Source organism: Mobula hypostoma, chromosome 6 (assembly GCF_963921235.1).
Source record: "Mobula hypostoma chromosome 6, sMobHyp1.1, whole genome shotgun sequence".
Lineage (NCBI taxonomy): Eukaryota > Metazoa > Chordata > Chondrichthyes > Myliobatiformes > Myliobatidae > Mobula > Mobula hypostoma.
In genome coordinates this window covers 31,374,236-31,397,024 of record NC_086102.1, presented here as the reverse complement: position 1 = coordinate 31,397,024, position 22,789 = coordinate 31,374,236, and the positions used below count along the sequence as shown (strand labels likewise).

Sequence of the window (22,789 nt, the reverse complement as noted above, 5' to 3'; positions counted from 1 at the left end):
GCTTCACATATTCATGGACCTCTCCCCTGGCTGTTTGAGTTGAGTGATTGTGCGAAAGATTTAAAGGTTTGCGACAAAGCAGGTGTGGATACCTACATTAGTTGCCAAATGAAAATAGGGAAAGAAACTTATGCATCTGTTGAAGGCAATATCCAAAATGACGCATTTCGGTTCATATTGGGATCATCTCGTCCGCTGCACTGGAATTCCTCTGTGTCTGACCATGAATACGTGAAGAGTGGAGGTTTAAGTGTATATTTTAAACACGTTTATCGTATTCCGAGCGGACTCGTTGATGCCCCGTGCGCTGAGGTGGTCAGGAACACCAGGGCTTTGGTGGTGACTTGTCAGTCAGGCAGGGACGTGAGCTGGTGGCTTTGCGCCTGCTCCCGGTATCAACAGAGTAAAACAGCACAGTCACTACAGTGTCACACTGACAAGATTTGGATGCTCTTCGCTTGATGTCTCGGCGCCGTCAAATCCAGCTAATTCCTTGCAGTCTCCGTGGAAAAAAGTATGGCCAGTTCTATTCCCGCTTTTGTGTATTTAATATATTTCTTAATATTTGGTGGCAAGGCGGGCTTCTAATTCACGTGGGGGTTTCTGGATATCGGCGATAATTAAATAGAAACGTTTCTCTCCGCCCATAGTTGAGGTAGAATAAGAATCAACTGAGTGAAGGGTCTGTGTCTGTGTAAAGTGGAAATGTTTCTTGTTGAGCGATAGTTCTGTGTTGTAGAAATTCTCTGAAAACGCTGGCAAATTTTGTTGGATTTTTTGAAACGGCTGCGTTTTTGAAACATTGGTTGCCTTGGGCAAAAGCATCAACTTTTCGAGGCGGGCAGAACCAAAAGTTAATGAGCCAAGATTGGGCGGATTTGAGGCTCCGAGAGTGGCAATTACGGGGTTTTGAGTTGCTATTGATTGATGTGTGCATTTCGAGTATTAAGGCCACACTTGAAGTCAGAACACCTTTCTCTTTTGCAGTGAGCTCAGTACAGTATCACTGTGCTAAAGCATATTTTCGAAGTTACTTTTACGAAAAGACACAAGCGGCATGAGTACGTTTTACTTCTACAAATGTGTGGACCAAACTCTTGGCTGATAGAAGACGCTCCCTGTGTAAGTGGTGAACTAATAGGAAGCGATAGAATTTGCTCCTAGGAGCTCAAACGCGGACGAGAAATGCGTAGTCTGTCATTGTTGATCTTATTAATAGTACGTGAGAACATATTCCTCTGCGTGGTCTTTAAGTAAGAAATATTTAAATGAATTTCATCTTTGGCACGTCCAACACTCTGTGATATTATTTTGTTTAATTGCTGGCAATGGTGTCCAGGCTAAACGATAAACCTTGCGAAATAACGTGTCAATCATTGCCATGGCTTAACCTACAACGCGTCCTTTACACATTCGCTTTCGGTTTTCTCCTTATTTTGCTGCTAACATACTTTAATCGTGTCTCGCTTTGTTATTTTTTATTCCTTCCATCATCCTTTATCTCCCGGATGCAATCTATCGTTTATAATTTTCAGCTCGATGGGGAAAGGCATTGAGACGTTGCTAACTTACCCAGCGAAGCTCTTGCAGTTAAATCCAGGACTCCCCAAATTAATAGAACTGTTCGCGATGAAGTGCTCAGTAGACGTACGGAATCTGAGTGAGAGTAGGCCAGGTGGCCCGTCGATCACGTTCCTTAATTCAATCAATCAGAAATTGGCCGACATTTGCCACTTTCCTGCTCCAGACCGATTTCCATTTTTTTAACAAAAATCTTGCTCAGCCTGTATTGCTCTCCCGGGATAGAGAAAAGCTTGATAGTCCTCATGAGAAAAAAAAGATTCATTCCCGTGTTATTATTAGGTAAGCAAACTCAGAGGCTGCCACCGGCCTTTAGTTCTCAATTACTTCACAGGAGGAAAACACCTGTCCTGACAAGTGCCTCAGAGCTTTGTATATTTCAATGAAATTGCCTCTTGATCTTCTAATTTTCAGAGTTCAGTCCTTATCGACTTAATGTTTTCTCATAAGACAGCTGTCTTTCTTATAAGACAACTCTTATCCTAGCAATCAGTCTAATGAACCTTCAGTGCACTGAATCCTAGAATAAATAAATATACGTCAGTGACCACTTTATTAGGCACCTTCTGTGGTCGTGGTCTTCTGCTGCGGCTAGCCCAGTCACTACAAGGGTCGACATGTGCGTTCACCACTGTTGTAATAGTGGTTATTTGTGTTACCGTCCCTTCCTGACAGCTTGAACCAGTCTGGCCGTTCTCCTGGGACCTGTCTCATTAACAAGGCGCTTTCGTCCACAGAAGTGGGGCTCGCTGGACGTGTTTATTTCGCTTTGCGAACCATTCGCTGAAAGCTCCAAAGACTCTTGTGCATGAAAATCCCAGGAGACCAGCAGCCTCTGAGATAATCAAGTTACCCCGCTTGACACCAAGTCAAAGTCATTTAGATCACATCCCTCGCCCATTCTGGTGTTTAATTTGAACAACAGCTGAACCTCTTGACCATGTCTGCATTTTTAAATGCATTGAGTTGCTGATTAGATATTTGCATTAACAAGCAAATGTACTTAGTAAAATAGCCACTGAGCCTGTGCTACAGATAAAGGTGGTATATTACCATTGTAGTTCAGTACAATCACGTGCTCTCTCAGAGATAAGGATCATTTATGAAATTCCAAAAAATTTCACTCATGACAATATGGCTTAGCTGGGCGAGTTAACCTTTAAAAGTACAGAAAGTGAAAATATCCCCAGTCTGATGAGAATGGGCACTGATGGAGAAGGAGAAGGAGGAGGAGGTGGGTGATATTTAAGATATCACAGGTTAAGAAGCAGTAGGGATGAGGTTAGGTGTTTAAGAAAACAGCAGCACAGCACACAAACACCAGGTATAAAGGTATAACATCAAATCTAAATATTGAGTTCCCTCAACTTTAATGTGCATCAAATGGTGTGTCTTTCTTCACCAGGGAGAATTGTAGGCAGTGTACTACTGTTAAAAATTCTTTTTAACTAATTCTAATTGTTATTTTCAAAAACGAATAGTTTCGTTGGTGAAGTTTCACTTGTATTTTGTGAAGTTGACTAGCATGAGTATTTCATTATGATTCTAGCAAATTATTTTGAATGATGTAACAGCCTGTGACAAACCCTGTCATTTTGTATACATGCCACTGAATGCCTGCAGAGACAATTTCTGAGTGAATCTCAAAGATAAGAAGTAATTTGCAATGAACTAAGTAGTTTTCACAATGCAGAAAAGGCCATTTACATCATGTTGGTGTTTATATTAACTTGTGTGTACTTCTATCTTTTTCCTGCTCTGCTCAGTTTATAGTTTTAAACTGATGCCACGATGTATCTTGGAGATGTTTTATTAACATGCTTTCCCTGGTATATTAGCAACATGCTAGATGTAGCAAATATATTTTTAAAAATTATTGCACAATGAAGGAATTAAAAGCCTATGCTGAGAAGTCATCGCTATTCCTTATAACTTTTATTTATTCCTTAATAGCTGTGAGAATTTATGGTGTACAACATCACTGAGTTATAATGAATAATTATTACTGTTGCTTTGAAATACTATTTGAACAATAGAGATAATCTATAAGCAGCATTAATTTGCTGTGAACCTGTCTACTCTTAACTCCCAGTGCTGAGATGGTAATGATTTGTTATTAATTTCTCTGTAACAATTATTATAATAGACCTGAAGTGAAGGGGATCAGAATCCTGTTTGGTAGCACTAGCACACACTGTGAAATCTGTTGCTTAGTGGCAGAAGTACATTGCAATACATAATAAAAATTATGAATTACAATAGTTTTATGTAAAAAGGAAAATTATATGGTACAAACAGAGGAGGAAAAAAACAGGTAGTGTTCACAGGTTCATTGTCCATTCAGAAATCTAGTGGCGGAGGGGAAGAAGCTGTTACTGAAATGTTGAATGTGTGTCTTTAGGCTCCTGTATCTCCTCCTTGATGATAGCAATAAGAAGGCAGTACATCCTGGGTGATGGGGGTCCTTAATGATGGATGCCACCTTTTTCAGGCATCACTAGCCTGAGGAGGCTAGTGCTCATGATGGAGCTGCTTGAGTTTACAATTTTCGATAGCTTTTTTCTAATCCTGTGCTGTGGACCTTCCATACTTGATGGTGATGGTTTGAATGCTCTCCACAGTATGTCTGTTTTTAAAAAAAAAGTTTGCAGGCGTCTTTAGTGACATACCAATTTGCCTCAAACTCCTAATGAAATATAGCTGCTTTCATGCCTTCGTTGTAATTGCATCAATATGTTGGGCCCAGGTTAAATCCTCAGAGATGTTGATACCCAGAAACATGAAACTGCTTATTACCTTTTCTAACTCTGAACCCTCATTGACAACTGGTGTGTATTCCCTCAACTTCCCCTTCCTGAAGTCCTCAATCAATTCCTTGGTCTCACTGACATTGAATAAAAGGTTGTTGCTGTGACACCACTCACCCAGCTGATTCATCTTGCTCCCGTATGCCGCCTTATCACCATCTGAAATGCTGCCAACAACAGTTATGTCGTCAGCAAATTTATAGATCGCATTTGAGTTGTGCTTAATCACATATTTGTGGGTATAGAAAGAGTAGAGGGCTAAGCACGCATCTTTGAGGTGCACAAGTGTTGATTGACAGCAAGGAGCAGATTTAATTCCCGTCTGCAGACTGTGGTCTCCAGGTGAGGAAGCCATGGATTGAATTGCAGAGGGGAGATACAGGGGCCCAGGTTTCGGAGCTTTTTAATTGGAGCTGAGGGTATGATCGAGTTGAATACTGAGCTTAACTCGATAAACAGCAGCCTGACAAGTTTTGCTATTGTCCAGGTGGTCAAATACTGTGGAGAGTCAGTGAGATTACATTCGCTGAAGACCTATTGTGTCAATAGGCAAATTGCAGCAGGTTCAGATTCTTGCTTAGGCAGGAGTTGATTCTAACCATGACCAACCTTTCAAAGAACTTCATCACAGTAGATATTGATAGGAGTGCCAATAGATGATAATTGTTCCGGCAGCTCACTGTACTCTTTTTGGGCTCTGGTATGACTGATCCCCTTTTTTAATAGACCTATTTTGTTGGGAATATCACAATGTTATTATGAATATCACTAGTGAAGTAATTTATTTCCATAAACTGTTTTGTATCAATTATGTTTCCAAATAGTTCTAGCAATGGTAGAGGCTTGGGAATGAGTGACTTTTTTTTTCTTTTTGTATAATCAGTGTCCTCAAACACATTCAATAAACTCTAACATTGTAAAAAGGGCAAGGCCATGTATTGTTATTGGATAAATTGACTTGTTTGTCATTATATTCAAACCAGCCCCCCCCCATTTTATTTACTAATCCCAAACATGTCTTCCATGATATTGTTCATAATGAAGTCAAATGTTATTTGTAAGCTAGAGAATTGATGTGAATTTGTATTTAACATTGCCTGTCTAAATTGTACATTTTTAAGACATTTAAAATTTATTTGCTCTTGTTAAGGGATGTACTTCCAGGTCAGAATACTAGAATGAAATTACTGCCTTCCTTTTTAAGAATAGTCTTACACATTAAAATCATCTTGCCTTTTGATATGTACTAGGACTAAGGTCCTGATGAAGGATCTCATTCCCAGTCGTCGACTGTTTATTCATTTCCATAGATGCTACCTGACCTGCTAATATCCTCCAGTACTTTCTGTGTTACCTTAGTCCAGGTAACAGCTTTTTGTCTTGCTTGCTGATCTGTTTAGATGCCTCTTAATACCACTTTAGGGTCTCTTCTTTACTTCAAGACATCTTGGTGAACTAGATTTACTTCAGTAGGAATATCTATTAGGACAATATGATAATGCTAAACCAATAGGTCCATTGTTCTGAGTCTATTACAATAATTGTCATGCAGAATTTAATAGCAAATTGTTACTGATAATTAATAAATTGTAAAAATGCTCTCCGTTATCTCTCCCAAGTGATTGCATGAATGCTCTGTTATCTCTCCCAAGTGACTGCATGATTAAAGATAGCTTAGTGTTATATTTTCAAGTATAGTACTGTAATTGTCAACGTAGAGCAGAGAGTGAGTTTGTAAATCTAGTGGGAACAAAGGATGAGGGGAATGACGAGGGTGGAGTGCCATGGGAGGGACGTGGGACAGGTGGTAGAGAAGGAGTGCTGGGGTGGGGGATGGCAGGCACTGGTGTAGACACACCCAGCCCTGAAACACCAGACAAGGTCTTGATTCCCAACGGTTGATTTATCGATCATTACAGAAAGTCTCTGGTGCTTCCTGCTCTCTTCCCTCTCCTTGTCCCCTTCTCACCCTCAGTCCACAATAGAGACCCATATCAGTATCAGGTTTATCATTACTCACATATGTCATTAAATTTATTTTTGAGTTGCTGCAGCAGTAAGTGCAATACATAAAATTATTACAAAGGTCTTAGGTACCCTAGCTGTATGAACATGCGTAAGATCTTTGCACAGTGGTGTATATGGATCGAGGAGTGATGATCAGGCAAACCTTTCCTACTCAGTTCATTCATGTATGCTCAGTCAATCTGCCACTGCAAGGCAGGAGTAGGAAGCAGCTTTGCTGCAATCTCATCAATTGGAGCACAACATCTACTGTTTTGAGGCACTTGAGCAGAAAGAGCCACAGTTCCAGTGACTGCTTTTGCAGCAGTCATGCACAGCAATGCCACAGAATGAGAATCAAAGGCTCTTCGTTCCAGATCCGGATACGTCTGGTGTAATCCTTTAAAAATGATTATTAATCGTATTTTATCTTGCTGCTTTGCTCTGTCTTGGCAGACTGACCTGTTTGTTGTTAAGAGTTGGCAAATGATAACTAAACTCGAGCCACCTCTTAAGGAGTATGCAACCTCCAGAAAAGTGATGGAACTCAAGAAGGATGTAAAAAGCTGCAGTACTTCAAAGCATCTTGTCAAGAGCAATGTGTTACAGGATAATATCAATAAAATGACAATAATGGAACAAAGCAGGATGGAAATATTTGTTTACTTCACGGTTTATTTTAGGGGACAGGACTAATGCAATAATTGTATAATCAATTGTTCGGTCATCAACTACATATTTATTTCAGATTGCTTCAGTTTAAGTTAAGAACGCAAAAAAAAAAGCATGCACCAGGCAGAAGAATGGTTGAGGTTGCTGTTTTCTAGAAATTAGTGTCCACGTAATTGTCAACAAATTGTGCAGAACCTAAAAAGAAACAATCTTGTTTGAGATTCCCAGAAAGGAACGTACACCATGCCTGAATCTCCAGAGGACATTTTTTTTAATAAAGAGGGGCTTTCTACATTTTGTGCACATAAATACTCTCCTTTGTCAGATCTGCTGATTTGGGGACAGCAAACAATTGGGGCAGGTTGGAATAGATCTAGCCACAATGGAGGTAGTATTAAGGGAAACAGTAAGAGTGATGTTGTGGGGCTGGTTCAGCAGGAGATTAGGCAGTTATCTGGAGGGCAATTGGTGAAGATAATTATTGCCTTGGAATCTCTGGTAGTTGGTCAGGTATGATTAGGCTATTTTATGTTCCTCTAAAATAGCACCCGGCTTCCTATTTGTGACAGTTTTAGGTGAGTAGCGTAGATTGCCTCTGTACCTTGCATATATAGAAGAACTTTGAGAAAGTGATGTCAACATGTAGAGTGTCATTGGAGGCATGAGGGGCTGCAGATGCTCGATGTGGAGCAAAGAGCAATTTGCTGGAGGAACTCAATGGACCCAAGCCAATGACACTTAGCCCTAACCCTAAATATGCTTCATGAACCTCTTAGTTCCTCTGGCAAGATTGGGTTGCTTTAATTTGATATTAGTGTGCCTGCTCAGTATTCCTTCTGCAGACAGGTCAGTTGCACATCAGCCATAAACCAGAAGACTGCTACCTATATCCAGACTCGATGGGCCAAATGGCCTACTTCTGCTCCTTTGTCTTATGGTCTTATGGTCTAATTCCTTCTTCGCTTTATGAAGTTCCGGCTTACGAACCGTTTGCCATAATAAATTAATAAATTCCGGCTTTCTCCCTGGACCTCCTGTCCCATGATCCTCTCATATCCCCTTTGCCAATCACCTGTCCAGCTCGTGGCTCCATCCCTCCCCCTCCTGTCTTCTCCTATCATTTTGGATCTCGCCCTCCCCCTCCCACTTTCAAATCTCTTACTAGCTCTTCCTTCAGTTAGTCCTGACGAAGGGTCTCGGCCTGAAACGTCGACTGTACCTCTTCCTAGAGATGCTGCCTGGCCTGCTGCGTTCACCAGCAACTTTGATGTGTGTTGCTTGAATTTCCAGCATCTGCAAAATTCCTGTTGTCAACATTATCTTCAACAACTTCCACAAGCCAAACTCACTTTGTCCTTCGTTCACCTCGATCGAAACGCTTAATTATATCTAGTTTTATGCTAAGTGCAACACCCTTACAAGTTCTTTTAGGCTTTTCTGATACTTTAGAACTTATCTTGCAAACGGCTGCTCACAGGCACGTGCTTAAGTAATGCCGGCGAGAATGCCATTCTGAATCCAGAGGAGAGCGGCTGCTCGGGGCGTGCGCCGATTTTTTTTATTGCGTGCTGATTTTTTATTGCGCGCTGCCTTTCTTCGTGACAGTGAAAACACCTTCTGTTAGTGAAAACGGGTAGATAATGTAGGTCTTTCGTAACAGTGAGGTTTCGTAAAGCGGGGGACACCTGTACTTGATTAATAAGAGTGTCAAAGGTTACAGAGAGAAGTTTAGGAGAAATGGGTTGAGAGGGATAATAAATCAGCCATAATGAAATGGTGAAACAGACTCAATGGGCCGAGTGGCCTACTTCTGTTTCTATCCATGTCTTATGGTCTTGTGGTCTGTACCTAATAACTATAGTCTGTTGGTTCTGATATCCACCACCATGAACTGATTTGAAAGGCTGTTCATGGTGTGCGTTAATTCCAGCCTTGAAGTCAACCTTAACCCACAGCAATTTACCTGCTGCCAAAACAGGTCCTTGGTAAATACTATCCCCCTGGCCCTGCACTCATCTCTAGAGCATCTGGACAGTGAAAACATCAATGTTAGACTGGACAACTCTTTGTTCAATACTATAATTCCCAGCAAACATATTTCTAAACTTCTATACCTGTAATTCAACACTTCCCTTTGCAACTGGATCCTGATTTACTGACCAACAGACCACAATCAGTAAGTACAGACAACAACAGCACTGCCACGATTATCTCAGCACTGGCACTCCACATTATACCCACTACTCACTAGACACTCAGTAATTAATGACCAGATTCTGCACTAACTCCATTTACAAGTTTTCAGGTGTTACCGCCGTACTGGACCATATATCAAATAATGATATTTTGCAGTATGGGAAGGAGAGAGAGAATCCAGTAGTATGAGGTCATGACAGCAACGTTTCCCTCAATATCAGCAAAATAAAAGAGCTGATTATTGATTTCAGGAAGTGGTGTTGGTACTCATCAAGAGGTGAGTCGGTACCTATCAGGAAGAGGTGTCATACTGAGGGCCAGAAGGTTGAGAACTTTAAGTTCCCAGAAATGAAGATTACCAATAGCCTGTTCTGGTCAACCATATTGAGGCCATAACCAAGAGAGCTCACCAGTGCCTTTACTACATTAGAAGGTTAATGAAATTTGGTATGTCCCACTTGACCCTCATCAATTTTCATTGATGCACCATAGACAGCATCTGATCTGGATGCACCGTTGCTTGATTTGGCAACTGCTCTGCCCGTGACTGTAAGAAACTGCAGGGAGTTGTGGACAGTGTTTCAGCACATCATGAAAAACAGCCTCTCTTTGGACTCCAACTGCACTTCTTCGTGCCTTATGTAAAGCAGCTGGCATAGTCAAAGACCTTACACCACCATCCCCCCCTGCCTGGACCTTTTCTCTTTTCTCCCCTCTTCCAATTTGGCAAAAGATACAAATGACTAAAAGCACATACTACAATCCTCAAGGCAGTTTCTTCCCGGCTGTTATAAGATTACAGAACAGTTTCCTAGAGTAATAAGGTGAACTCTTGACCTCACAATCGACCTTGTTAGGGCCTTTCACCCTATTGACTGCCTGCAGTAAACTTTCTTTTTAACTGTAGCACTTCATTCTGCATTCTTAATTGTTTCACCTTCGACTACTTCAATGCATTGTTGTAATGAATTGATCTGTATGAACATAATTCAAGACAAGTTTTTCACTGTAAGTCAGTGCTTGTGACAATAATAAACTAATTTAACTCCAGTAACACCTCGAAGTTATTCAGCAACAGACTTTAGTAATTTGAGGTTTTTAGTGAAATTCCAGTGTTTAGCTTACAAAATAAATGTGCTGCCCAGTAGAATTTCAAGGGCAATTTAATATTTAAATATATATAATTAGCTTTAATCAATATGCTTAATATCTCTTAGCCCACTTACATCTCTTACTTGGAGTATTGTCAACAGTTTTAGAGCCCATATTTCAGAAAGGATATATTGTCATTGGAAAGAATCCAGAGGAGGTTCACAAGGAATATTCCAGGAATGAAGGGGTTAACATATGCGGAACGTTTGGTAGCTTTGGGTCTGTACTCACTGGAATTCAGAAGAGTGCAGGGGGGATCTCATTGAAACCTACCAGAAGTTGAAAGGACTATATAGGGTGGATGAGGAGAGGATGTTTTCTGTGGTGAGGGTATCCGGAACTAGAGGGCACAGCTTCAAAATAAAGGGGTGACCTTTCAAACAGAGGTAAGGAGGAATTTCTTAGCCAGAGAGTAGTGAATCTGTTGAATGGTCTGCTACTGACTGCATTAGAAGCCAAGTCTGTTGGTATATTTAAGGCAGAAGTTGATTATTTCCTGATCCTGATGCTGCCTGGCCTGCTGCGTTCACCAGCAACTTTGATGTGTGTTGCTTGAATTTCCAGCATCTGCAGAATTCCTGTTGTTTGCGTTTTATAATTCTGCTCCTATTTCTTATGGTCTTGTGGTCTAACTCCACTTATATAAACAACCTTTATTGTGGCTTTTATTGTTAGAAGTGCAGAGTGGGGGAATACCTGTCAAAAACACACTCCGCAGTATCTATTAGTGGTTAATTAAATTGTAATCCCTGCAAAATGTGATATATGAATCTTGTTATATGTTTTATGATGAAATTAAGGAGGAAAACAATTGAAAGGAAACTTAGGAAAATAAGTAAACGCTCCATCTCATGAAGTTATGGCCTTGGGAATGCTTTAGGCTGGATTTATACTTCCGTTGTGTAAGAATTATTTGGTAATTTTCTTAAATCGCAAATAAAGAAATATTAATTTCCTTGGCTAAACTTATTTCTTTGGAGAGGCAAATCAAACAAAGGAGTTTCATATAGTAAGGTCATTAATCAAGACACTAATTCAGACATCTTTGACTTACCGGAGGTTTTCTCTGAGGCATAGGATTGGGGAATCATGTTCAGTCTCAGGAATTTAAACATTGTAATCTAATGCATTATTGGAAGGATTACAGCTCTGTCAGAGGTCCTGCCTTTTGCGTGAGTGATTAAGTCAGAGCTCTTTATAGGGACAATGCAAAGGCATTAGGGAGAATCCAGAAAAGATTTATGAGAATGGTTCCTGAGATGAAGTATTATAGTTAGATGATAGATTAAAAATGCTGAGACTGTTTTCTTCGAAGAGGGGAAGACTGAGGAAAGCCTTGATAGAAGTATATAAAGCGAAGAGAGATCAGGACAGAATGGATATTGGCGGGCTGCTTCCATAGGTGAAGAAGCTAAAGATTTGGACATCTTTAAAATAAAGGGATGAAAATTAGTCGTGGTTTGAGGAAAATAAGTTTCCTTTCACAGTGTGTGGTTGGAATCTGGAATGTTCTTCCTGCAGTTGTGGTGAAGGCTGATTCCAATTTGCCCTTGAGGAGGGATTTGGAGAGACGCATGGTAGAGAAAAACCTGCAAGGATACAGAGAATGAACCATTGGGAGGCGCCATTGAATTGCACTGTCAGAGAGCTTGTGCAGACATGAATTTCTGTGCTGTAAACATTCAATGATCTTATGATTTTCATATCCTTGTCAGGATTACAAATCTCAATGTACCATCAGAACCTTTTATTTAGCCCCTTGCTTCTGGTGGGATTTGGGGATTTTTCTTAATGCATATTAAGCGATGCGCTCAGGGCTGTTGTTTGCCTTGACTTTTCGCATGGAATCAGTGTGAGGACTGAAGTACTCAAGAGTCTCCTGAGTGTGAAAGTACATGGAATGCATTTTCCCTCCCTTTAGTGATGGGGGGGATTACACTACACATCACATCCTGGCTGGGTTTAGCAATTTGAATACACTTATAAGGTACCTGATGCCTGTTTCCTGATTCAGAAGTTCAGTGTCAGATTTGGTATTTACTTCCATGCATGAAAGGGTAGGGTGAATCTGTGGAATTCTTTGCCAATGATAGCTATGGAAGCCAAATCATTGGGAATATTTAAAGCAGAGGTTGGTATGTCCCGGTTGAGCAAGGAAGTTAAATGTTATGGGGAGAAGGTAGGAGAATAAGGTTGAGATGTGTAATACATCAACTATGATAGAATGGTGGAGCAGACTCAATGGGCTAAATGTCTAATTCTGCTCTTGTGTCGTATGGTCTTATGAAAACTGGGCTCAGTATCTGAGAGGCAGCAGCCTATAAAGAGGTACCACATTATTTTCTATAGGCCCATGACTGCGGAAGTTCCAGGAGGCCATCTTGAATTAGTCTTATATTAACCAATGCAGCAGAGAGACCGTTGTTCATTAGACTGGAATAGTTTCAAACCCTGTTTCTTTAATTTGCCTCCAATCTTTTGGTAACCCATTCATCTCTTCTTAGTTGATCCTGCTTAAGTATTCTTCTGCTGATCCCCTGCACCTCATTTAGAGCCCCTGGCAATTAAATATTTGTGGTTGTTATCTTAGCAAACCACTCATTTAATCTGTTCTATAAAAAAAACGCTGCTTCCATTATAATACTTTAAACTCTGCAGTATTCTGACATTGCCGTCAATGTTCTCATGTTGTAAGCCCCCTTGCTCTCATATGAAGAAAACATCATCTGCTAATTACTCTTGGACAGGGACTAGAGCAGAAGCAGTGGGTTTACTTAATGAGGATGTTTGCAGTGACTCTGCATTTCTCAGAAAAAGCTGCGGTCATAAACAGTAGTTGCCTAACCCCAACATTCAACATTTGGCCACATTTGCTCAACAGGACTTTAAGAAGAGAATAGTAGAAATGTGATCGTGATATATTGTACTTCAAAAATAAAGGGAAAGCAGTAGTGTGAGAAATCTTAAAACAAGCTGTAATTTTATTTAATTTTGGCATTCTTTTAGTATGTCTAAATTTGATCGTATCGTGAAGCTTACACAATATCAGCTATTGAGCATATTTTGAAGGAAAGTCACATTGATATTGACTTTTCTCTTTTTATATGTTTCATTAAGTGATAATTTATCACAGTCTTCTTGCCCTTGAGTCACAAGGAACTTGAACACAATTCCAGATCGGTGCTCTAGGGCAACACCAAGGGAAGACTACACTGGCAACGCTGATGTCTTTAGGATACGACTCCATCTGTCATCCTGGATGGATGTAAAACATTCATTTCGCAGGCAGGCAGGGAATTACACCAATGACATTGCTAGTACTTTTTCAATTATGACCGTCTTGTGGGGTTGCTACTACATACAAATTGATAGCTGTGTTTTTGATATTTGAACAGTGATTACACTCCAAAGTAACGACTTAGGGATATTCTAATGTTGTGAAAAGTATACAATAAATGCAGATATTTCTTATTTTTATCTGGTTCTCCTCTTTGAACGCACCATTTTCTAAAACATGGCTCTTTAACAGCCAGCTGAAAGAGGAAAGTAAACTGGTTGTCATTCACCATGGATAGTACCCAGTGCTGGAGCTGTAGTCCCCTAGCTCCTGCACTCTTGACCTCAGAGCTGGGGGTTCTGGTGGTAGGCATTAGCACAGAACTTGCACACAATGAATGTAGCATTGGACTGGATCTTGTGGGGAAAATATAAGAGGCGTTCATCGTTCTTGACAAGTTTGACAGCTGGCTCAGCATGGGGAATAGCATAGCAGACTGTCAAAGAGCTTTAGATTTGTTTGGCCCTATGTCACCACCCCACATCCCGCACCCCTCCCTCAGCAAACTTCTTCACCCCCTTGCGATGGCATAAAACTCTGCTGCTGGTCAGTGCCATACCATGGACGATGAGGTTCAAAGTTCTACAGTTATGTCAGTGGTGAAGAAGGCATTTCAAAAGACTATTAAATTGTTCCCTAGTACAATGAGATAGATTGTGAGATCAAGAGTCTATCTCGTTAGTGTTTTGAACCTTACTGTTTTTCTGCACTGCACTTTCTTGGTAGCTGTTATGCTTTCTTCTGCATTGCTATTGTTCTACCTGTGGAATAATTTCATCTGTATGAACAGTATGTAAGACAAGTTTTTCATTGTATCTCAGTACCTGTGACAATAATAAACCAATTCTAATTCCAAAATGAGCCAAGGAGCTAAGTCTGTGCTGTGACAATAGGAACACAATGGACTTCAAGCTATTGATTTGCCTGCAGAACTCATCCTGTTTCCATGGCACCTGCCAACAGAGCAATCAGACTAAATTCCAATACTTTGCAGCTTTATTATTAACATTTTAATCCAAAAAATGTAGATTTCTTTTATATCATTTTTACAGTCTTGCAATTAAAATTCTACATGGGAAAGCAAATCATATGTAAGCGATTGGCTCCCATGAGCTATGACTCTGATTATGTATCTCTGGGAGATGTCTATTTCAATCCAGAACAGTATAATAACAGACTTTCCTCTTTGTCTGCTTTATGTATTTTATGCATCACACATTTAGACATGCTTTCTTTGCTAGGTAGGACTCCACTCCACAAAACAGGTTTCCATTCATCTCCTCTTCGTTATTTGACACTCATTGTCAATAAAGCTCTGAGAAGCCGCGTTAATGCCTGATGTGAGAGGTTAAAATTTCAGAGCTTACATTTTAATATTCTCATATTGAGTTGGAAGCTATTGACCAAAGATATGATCAGGATGTTACTGCTTTGTTCCAGGTATTGTAAAAAGGGAAGAAGTGACAAATGGTGGAAATCAGAGCCAAAATGTTAAACCTTACTTCCCGATGCAAGAACACACAGTACTATGGAGGATAAAGCAAAAGCTTTTTATCAGTAGCTTGCTACTGGAGAGAGAGATCACTTCTTAGGCACACAGGAGTCGGTACCATGGGCCTCTCTCTAAGCACACAGATACAAAGTCTCTTTATACCCTTTTTGTCATGTAGCAGGAAGCAATTTGTTAGCTACCCCCATAGTCACACGCCCAGCAAGAGTGATATTTTGAGACAAAGACCCCTTAGTGACCCTAAAAGGCAAAAGTCATCAAACTCAGACAATGTGCATGATGAGGTAGTTCCTCATTTTTCAACCGTAGTTCCACATTTTTTAGACAGAATATAATTAAATTACCACCACCTATCCTGCAAGTGAAATAAGGATTGTAAGGTTGTATTGAACCTTTGTCCAACTGATAGAACTAGCTTACAAGACAAACACAAAAAAATGGAACCCAATCCACAAAACACAATCTCTGCAAAATTGTCAGTCTGAAAGCAACACAGGCAGATTACTCAGAATGGAACAGACAGAAATGTGCAGCAACTTTTTTACAAGGGCCCGAAAATCATTTCCCAACCCCTTTAACCCTTTAACATCTCATTTCCTCCTTTTATCATATCATGGTAACACAATTAAATTGGGGCGGAAAACAGTGCCGCTAATTTGGTAGTGAAAGCTTTGCAGCAAGTGTTTAAACAGGTCATCAGTACACAACACACAATGATAATCATGACAAGAATGATTAGCCCATGCAGGAGATACGAGCCCCATGATCCCCCTAGCAACCAGCTGAGCCACCCTTCTCCGGCGGACCCTTGCCTAAAACTATCTAACTGGTCCTGAAACTCTAGAATTGCATGAGAGACGTAATCCCTAACATGAGTGATGCACTTATCCCCAACTGTGGCACACACCCCTTCTTGCTGAGCTAACTGATAGTCCATTGCATGCAGAGCGGTCTACAGAGCGTAAAGTCGAAGTTCTGCCATTTCTTGGTTGATTGCCTTCAGGCCCTCCATTATGCTGTTCCCCAATGCCGTCAGCCCACAGATGAGGTAGTTGCAATTTTTTGCACCTATGGTCCCTGCCGAACCCCCCCAGAGAGAGAGAGTACTCAGGAACCTATATCCCAAAGATGATTCCAGAGTTACTGGGTCCTTATAATCCGCACAAAAATTCTTTACTGATGGATTGAGCCACCAGTCGTTATCAAACGCAGGCTTCCTGCGGGCAAGGAACGGTGAGAGGGCTGATCGTTCCTACTGCGAATAGTGGAGGTAGAACATTGGTAGCTGTAGTATAGGTTCCGTTAAAGAGGAGCACATATCTGCTGTTTGCCTGGTAGCATGTGGAGCTACCAGAAGAAAATATTTTCTGATACCAAGTATGCTCGGAGTGGTATATTGAGGCGAAAGCCAGTGACATTGTCCCTGTAGAAATGTGGGTCCCATTACAATGGCCACATACATACTGACTCCTTTTGGGTAGGGAAACACACCTTTCTCAAGTACAAGTACATGAAAACTTCCCTTGTTTTATTCTGCAGTCATGATTCAGACACTGCTTTTCAATGCAGGGGATGTTCTTAGGGACATTGGCAATTACACACCCCATCCTAATCCCCGGAAACAGAAAGGTTAGCTTTGGATGTCCCTACAGCTAGGGTTACTGACCCAATGTCTTTCCAATCGTTATGTTGTTGCATTCGTGCCTTTAGCCAGGACTGAGTTCCCCAGCACTTGGATTGCCAATTCTCAGAGGGTCACCCAGAGGTACCATTCAGACTTTCCATACACTGTCCCCTACTCCCTCTTGTAAACCTTCCCTTATCACCTTTACACTCTCTGCCTGACCTATCCTCTTCTGCTAAATCCTCCCACCTCCTTGCAGATGGGTTAGCCACTAATAGTGACTGCACAGATTGAGCTAAGGGGTAACATACAGTTCTATTTCCATATAATTGCATATGCATTTCATAAAAGAGATTACTTTCCAAAGTATCCGTTAGTACAAACATAAAGAGTCCAAGTCCAACAATAATCACTTTCCGTCCGATGACCAATGCTTACAATCACTCAGGTGAATCCACTGGTCGTGACCTTGTACTTTTACTGCTGTGGGCATTTGGAGGAGGATCTGAAAAGGTCCTTTCTGCTGGGGTCCAAGCTTGGGGCGCTCCCAATCCCTTATCAGTACTGAATCTCCAATTTTCAAATCTGGCCACCCCGCCTTTGGTTTTTCCTGTGGCTTAAACGCCTCCTGCACCTGAGAATGAGGAAACTTTAGAGAGGATGTTAATTGCTTGAAATACCTTTGTAATTCATCCCCCATAACATTAAGGTCAACTTGGGTGGGAGGCTGCGTGTTAGCATCCCATGGGGTCCTTCCGGGATGTCCATAAACAATTTCAGCTGCTGATACTCTAGTAGTAGTGGAATGGGGAGTACTCCTCATATGATACGAAGCTAACGGAAGGACCTTCAGCCAGTTCAGTCTGGTTTGGGACATTAAGTTAGCCATCTTATTTTTCAGGGTGCCGTTAACCCGTTCCACTATTCCTGAAGCCTTCGGGTGGTAGGCACAATGAAACTGCTGTTTAATGTGCAGTACCTGCCATAGCTCTTTATTTATTTTTCCCACAAAATGAGCACCATTGTCCAAACTTATCTGTCTGTGTACCCCGAATCTTGGTATAATCTCCGTAAGTAACAACCTTACCACCATAGAAGCTTTATTATTCGTGGTCGGAAAGGCTTCAATCCATCTACTGAACACATCTACAATCTCTAAACAATACTTATAGCAGTGTACATGTGGTAGTTCGATAAAATTAAGCTGAATACATTCAGAAGGACCATTTGGCAAGGGGGTTTTCCCTGGGGCACATTTTACTCCTTTTCCCGCATCTGTTTGTTGGCATATCAGACGTGATCGTGTTTTCTCTTGTGCTGCCTCTTCCAATCTAGGGTGCCACCAGGTGCGTAATAAAATGTTACTCATTCCCTCCTTGCCAAGGTGCGTGTCAGTATGCAGGCAGTCAATAAGCATAGGTAACAAAGCATCAGGTATACATACTTGGCCAACTGCAGTGAGCCAGAGGCTCTCGGACGCAGAGTGCGAACACCCACGCGTCTTCCAGATGAGTTTTTCAGAATCGGGGCGTCCCCCTGTAGTTGTTGTACAGTGCCCATGTCTGGAATACTCTTCGTTGTTATGGTCGCCCTGCAGGCCAAAGCCAATTTCTGTGCCGTGGAGACAATATAAATGGCAGTCTGCACCGCTAATTTGGCTTCCCTGTCCGCCAGATTATTACCTTGGGTGACTGTAGAGGAGTCGGAGAGATGCGCTGAGCACTTAATGATAGCCAATTGTTTTGGGAGGAGGATGGCACTGAGGAGGTTCTTTTCATACGAGGCATTCTGGATAGGGGTCCCTGCGGAAGCGAGGAATCCTCGGTGGGCCCACAATTGCCCGAAGTCATGAACCACACTGAAATCGTAACGGGAGTCAGTAAAAATATTGGCTACTTTATCCTTGGCCAATATACAGGCTCTTGTCAAGGCAAATAGTTCTGTCTTTTGTGCTGAGACAGGAGGTTGTAAGGTTGCTGACTCGACCACAGCCGAGTCATTCACAATGGCATAGCCGCTAAGGCGGGTTCCCTGTTCAGAGGTGAAGGAGGTACCGTCAACGTAGAGAGTTAAATCCGCAGATGGAAAAGCCTCATCGGAGAGGTCCGGGCGAGGTGTGGTCAAGAAGTGGTTTCTCGTTAAACAGTCATGGGGTGGGTCCGCGAGGTCTTCAGGTGAGCTTTCTAAAAAGGTGGCAAGATTGATGGTCTTCAGTAGGCAAAGGTGAGAAGTGGGTTATTAAGGAGTGCTATCTCATATCTATTCAACCTAGCTTGGGTGAGGTGTTGGGTCTGATGGGAGGTCAGAAGTGCAGTAATAGTATGCGAGGAATGTATGACCATCGGCTGCTGCAAAGCGATATTCGAGGCGGTCATTACCAGGGAATAAATGGCTGGGAGTATTTGTGAGCATGGTGGCAGGCCCCTTGCTACTGGATCTAGACGTGTGGAGAAGTACGCTACTGGCCGTTTCCTATCCCTGTGAATTTGAGTAAGGACTGCTGTAGCACAGTCTTCCAAGATATTGACGAATAACTGGAAAGGACGATCATAGAGAGGACAAGCCAGTACCTGTTTAAGCTTATCAAAGGCATCTCTTTGCTCCTGGGTGAGCTCAAAGGGTCCTGCCATCTGGCTCGATGCCAAGGGTGAGAGGTATTTGGTTAAGAGGGCAACATTGGGCAGCCATTGACTGCAGAAGTTTACCACTCCCAGGAAAGCTCTAATACTCTTGGGTGTAGTTGGTGGTGGGGTCGCCAGAATGGGCGCTATCTGTTCAGTGGTAAGCTCTCTCTCATACGCAGTAAGTAGGGTGCCCAGGAATTTTACTTGGCGTTGGCCGAGTTTCACCTTGTGGCAAGGAACCACATATCCCCAGGAATGGAGGGCATTAAGGAGCCTATTGGTATCCTGTTCATTGGCAGACTCGGAGGGGCTGGCCAGCGAGAGGTCGTCCACATATTGTATTACCGTCGGGCCGCCAGGAAACTGCAAGACTTTTAGCTGGTTATGCAGTATCTGGGAGAAAATTGTTGGTGAATGGACAAATCCCTGTGGGAGACGCATCCAGGTATATTGTTGACCTTGGAAAGTGAATGCAAATAGATACTGTGAGTCGGGGGCATTGGAATGGCAAAGAACGCGTGTTGCAGATCAATAATAGTGAATACACAGACATCTGCTGGGATATTACTAAGAATGGTAGCAGGGTTAGGGACAATAGGATGCAGAGGTTCAACTATTTCATTAATTTTATGCAAGTCTTGTACTAAGCGCCAGTCCGTCCTTCCGGGCTTAGGGACAGGCAAAATGGGAGTATTATAAGGTTACTGGCAGGAGACTAAAATTCCCTGTTTACAAAAACCGTCTATTAGGGAAGTAATACTAGCAATGGCTTCCTTCCGAAGGGGATATTGCGGAATGGAAGGTAAATGTGCACCTTGTTTTACCATAATATGCACCGGGGCCACTGAAGTCAATCCCACCTCGTCCTTTGATGCAGCCCATAAGTCAGGGGCTGGTTCATCAGAAGGCGAACGGTGTGGCTGATGGTGGTGGATTAGTCCCTGCACTGAAAAGGGGATAGGGTAATACGTAAGGGTACCATCTGTTAGCGTCTGGGGTATTCCTAAGATGTGTGGGTTTGCCTGCTGCCGCAGTCGATGGGCTAGGAAGCCTGGTTCCTTTGGCTTGTGTCCGGCCACCACTGACAAGGTAACATGGGGGGATACAAGCCCTGACTGACTCCAAGTTTCAGCAGGCACTTGGATAAGTAATGCTGTCCCTTCCTTGCCCTGTACCTCCCCCAGAACCGTGACTCCGACCATGCTACCCACAAAGGGAGCATATCGGGTTTCCAATTTCTTTGAGACCCCTGAGGGGTCATAAGCCAACATCACATGTGGATTGGACACCTTGAGGGTTGGGTCAAAATTTCTGGGCTGAAGGTCTATGGACCACCATTGGGGAGGATGGTGGGTCCAGAGGATTCTGCCAGTTGCCGGGCCGGTAACAGTGATGCCTCATCAAGGCACTGGATACTGAGGCCAAGGGAGCATAATAGATCTCTTCATGATAGATTTACTCCAAGATTTGTAGTTTGTTCAAACTGAATTTCAGTGCACTGATCTCCAAATTGCACCTGTAAAGGCGCTGTCAATGGGTAAGATCTCTGTTGTCCCATCAGACCGCTCAGAGTAACCAAGGCACCTGACATTCTAAAACTATGTTGAGTAATACATGAAGATTCAAGGGTCGAAGTAGTTGCTCCAGTGTCCACCATAAGGGGGATATTAGTACCTTCTACTAACAGATTAAATACGGGCTCATCTTCTGGGTTGTTGGTAAGTGTGGGAAACATGTGGGCGGGCATCAGTGTCTCATCTAGACAGGCAAAAAATGGGTTATCTGTGATGAAAGAATGTTGCCTGCCTGTATGTTCTGGCCTTCCTGGTGGGTTCTTTATGTGGTAGGGACAATCCTTTTTCCAGTGGTCCGCGGCACCACAGTAGAAGCATCCCGTCAACCAGACACTGGTCAGGGCTGGGTCGGAAGGACCGGGGAACGGAGGTCTCCGACCACCATGGGGCCGAGGGTTTGGAGCATAAGGTGGCCCATATAGTGGTGCTCTGGGTCCATTAGGGTGGAGAGCGCCCTGGACCATCTCATACTTCACCTTCGTAGATTTTGATTCTTTGATCGGATTCCAGTAAAAAATGAGCGCTCGCTTCATTTGGGGGCGTGAGTTATCTGGCCAATTCATGTTGCTAGTTCTTATAGTGGTGGCAATGTTCTCAAAGATACATTGTAAGAGGATGGCATTGAACTGCAGCGAAGGGTTACCCGCGTTATATGCGGTATCCCCGGCATAAGTAGCATATGTGGAACAGAAGCGGTCCCAGAAGTCAATACCGTCTTCTTTATCTTCAGGTCGGCGTTCCTGGACCTTAGTCATGTCAATGGGCTGCTGCAAGGTCTTTTTAAGAGCCTACTTAATCTTGTCTACCTGTTTCTGGGGGTCATGGATTGCTGCTGAAAATGTCTGCCAATTCTTGTGATTACCCAGCTCCTCGTACCATTTGGTCCATTCATCTTGAGTGAGAGCCATACAACATAGACTGAAAAGATTGTGGGGAGTAGCCTGATACATTTGAATGATACCTATTATATAGTCTATAAAATCGTCAGGATTCGTCTTACGATTAGGTACCTGGCCCATAAACATGCACATTTCATGTGGTTTCCGGCGGGGTGTAAACCTGCAGAGTAGGAGCCTTGGCATTTCCATGGGGATTGGGGATGATTTGGGTCAGGAGAAAATGTGGAGTGCTTGCATTCGGGACCGCAGGTCCAAAGGGGTCATCATCATCATATTCCTCATCTGGGTCTTTCAAGGATCCATCTCCTACCAAACAATTCCTCCTTCTGCCCCTTCCTTTAGAAACCAGCAGTCGGGAGGGCTTTTTCTTTGACTGCTGTTTAGTTCGACTCCTAGTTCTGCCGGCTATCAGGTCGGTGAATTGTCCCGACTCCCTATCCTGTTCCTGCCCATGGGGGCCTTGCGGGGAGTACGGGGGTGGCGGTTGTGATGCCTGTGGTTGCAGGAGGGGAGGATAAATGGGGGCTGTGGGTCGCACCAACCAATCCTCTTCCGTTTCGTCTGTGTCATCGGTCTCATTTTGGAACAACATGGGCAATCCAGACATGTCCGGAGGTACCTCCGTTTTACCCTGGTAATTAGCACCCTCATGTCCCCGTCCAGTTCCTTCTCCCGTTTTCTCCCTCCTTTCCTGTCCTTTATCATGCTCCTCACACTGATACTTCAACACTTCCCATGGCTTGGGTTTACCTTCCCTATCACCTACACTAATCCCTCTTCTACGTGCATTCTGTTCCCAACTACTTTGT

At 42.6% G+C, this 22,789-nt stretch overlaps 1 protein-coding gene across 1 annotated transcript in view; it reads left to right on the top strand.

Annotated features, from left to right (window-relative positions):
* Positions 1-466: 466 nt before the first annotated feature.
* Positions 467-22,789, top strand: part of LOC134347494 (5-hydroxytryptamine receptor 1F-like) — a 199,568-nt gene continuing 177,245 nt past the window's right edge. Inside the window, exon 1 of the mRNA XM_063049824.1 lies at positions 467-514. The gene's annotated coding sequence lies outside the window, so the exon portion shown is untranslated. The remainder of the gene's footprint in view (positions 515-22,789) is intronic.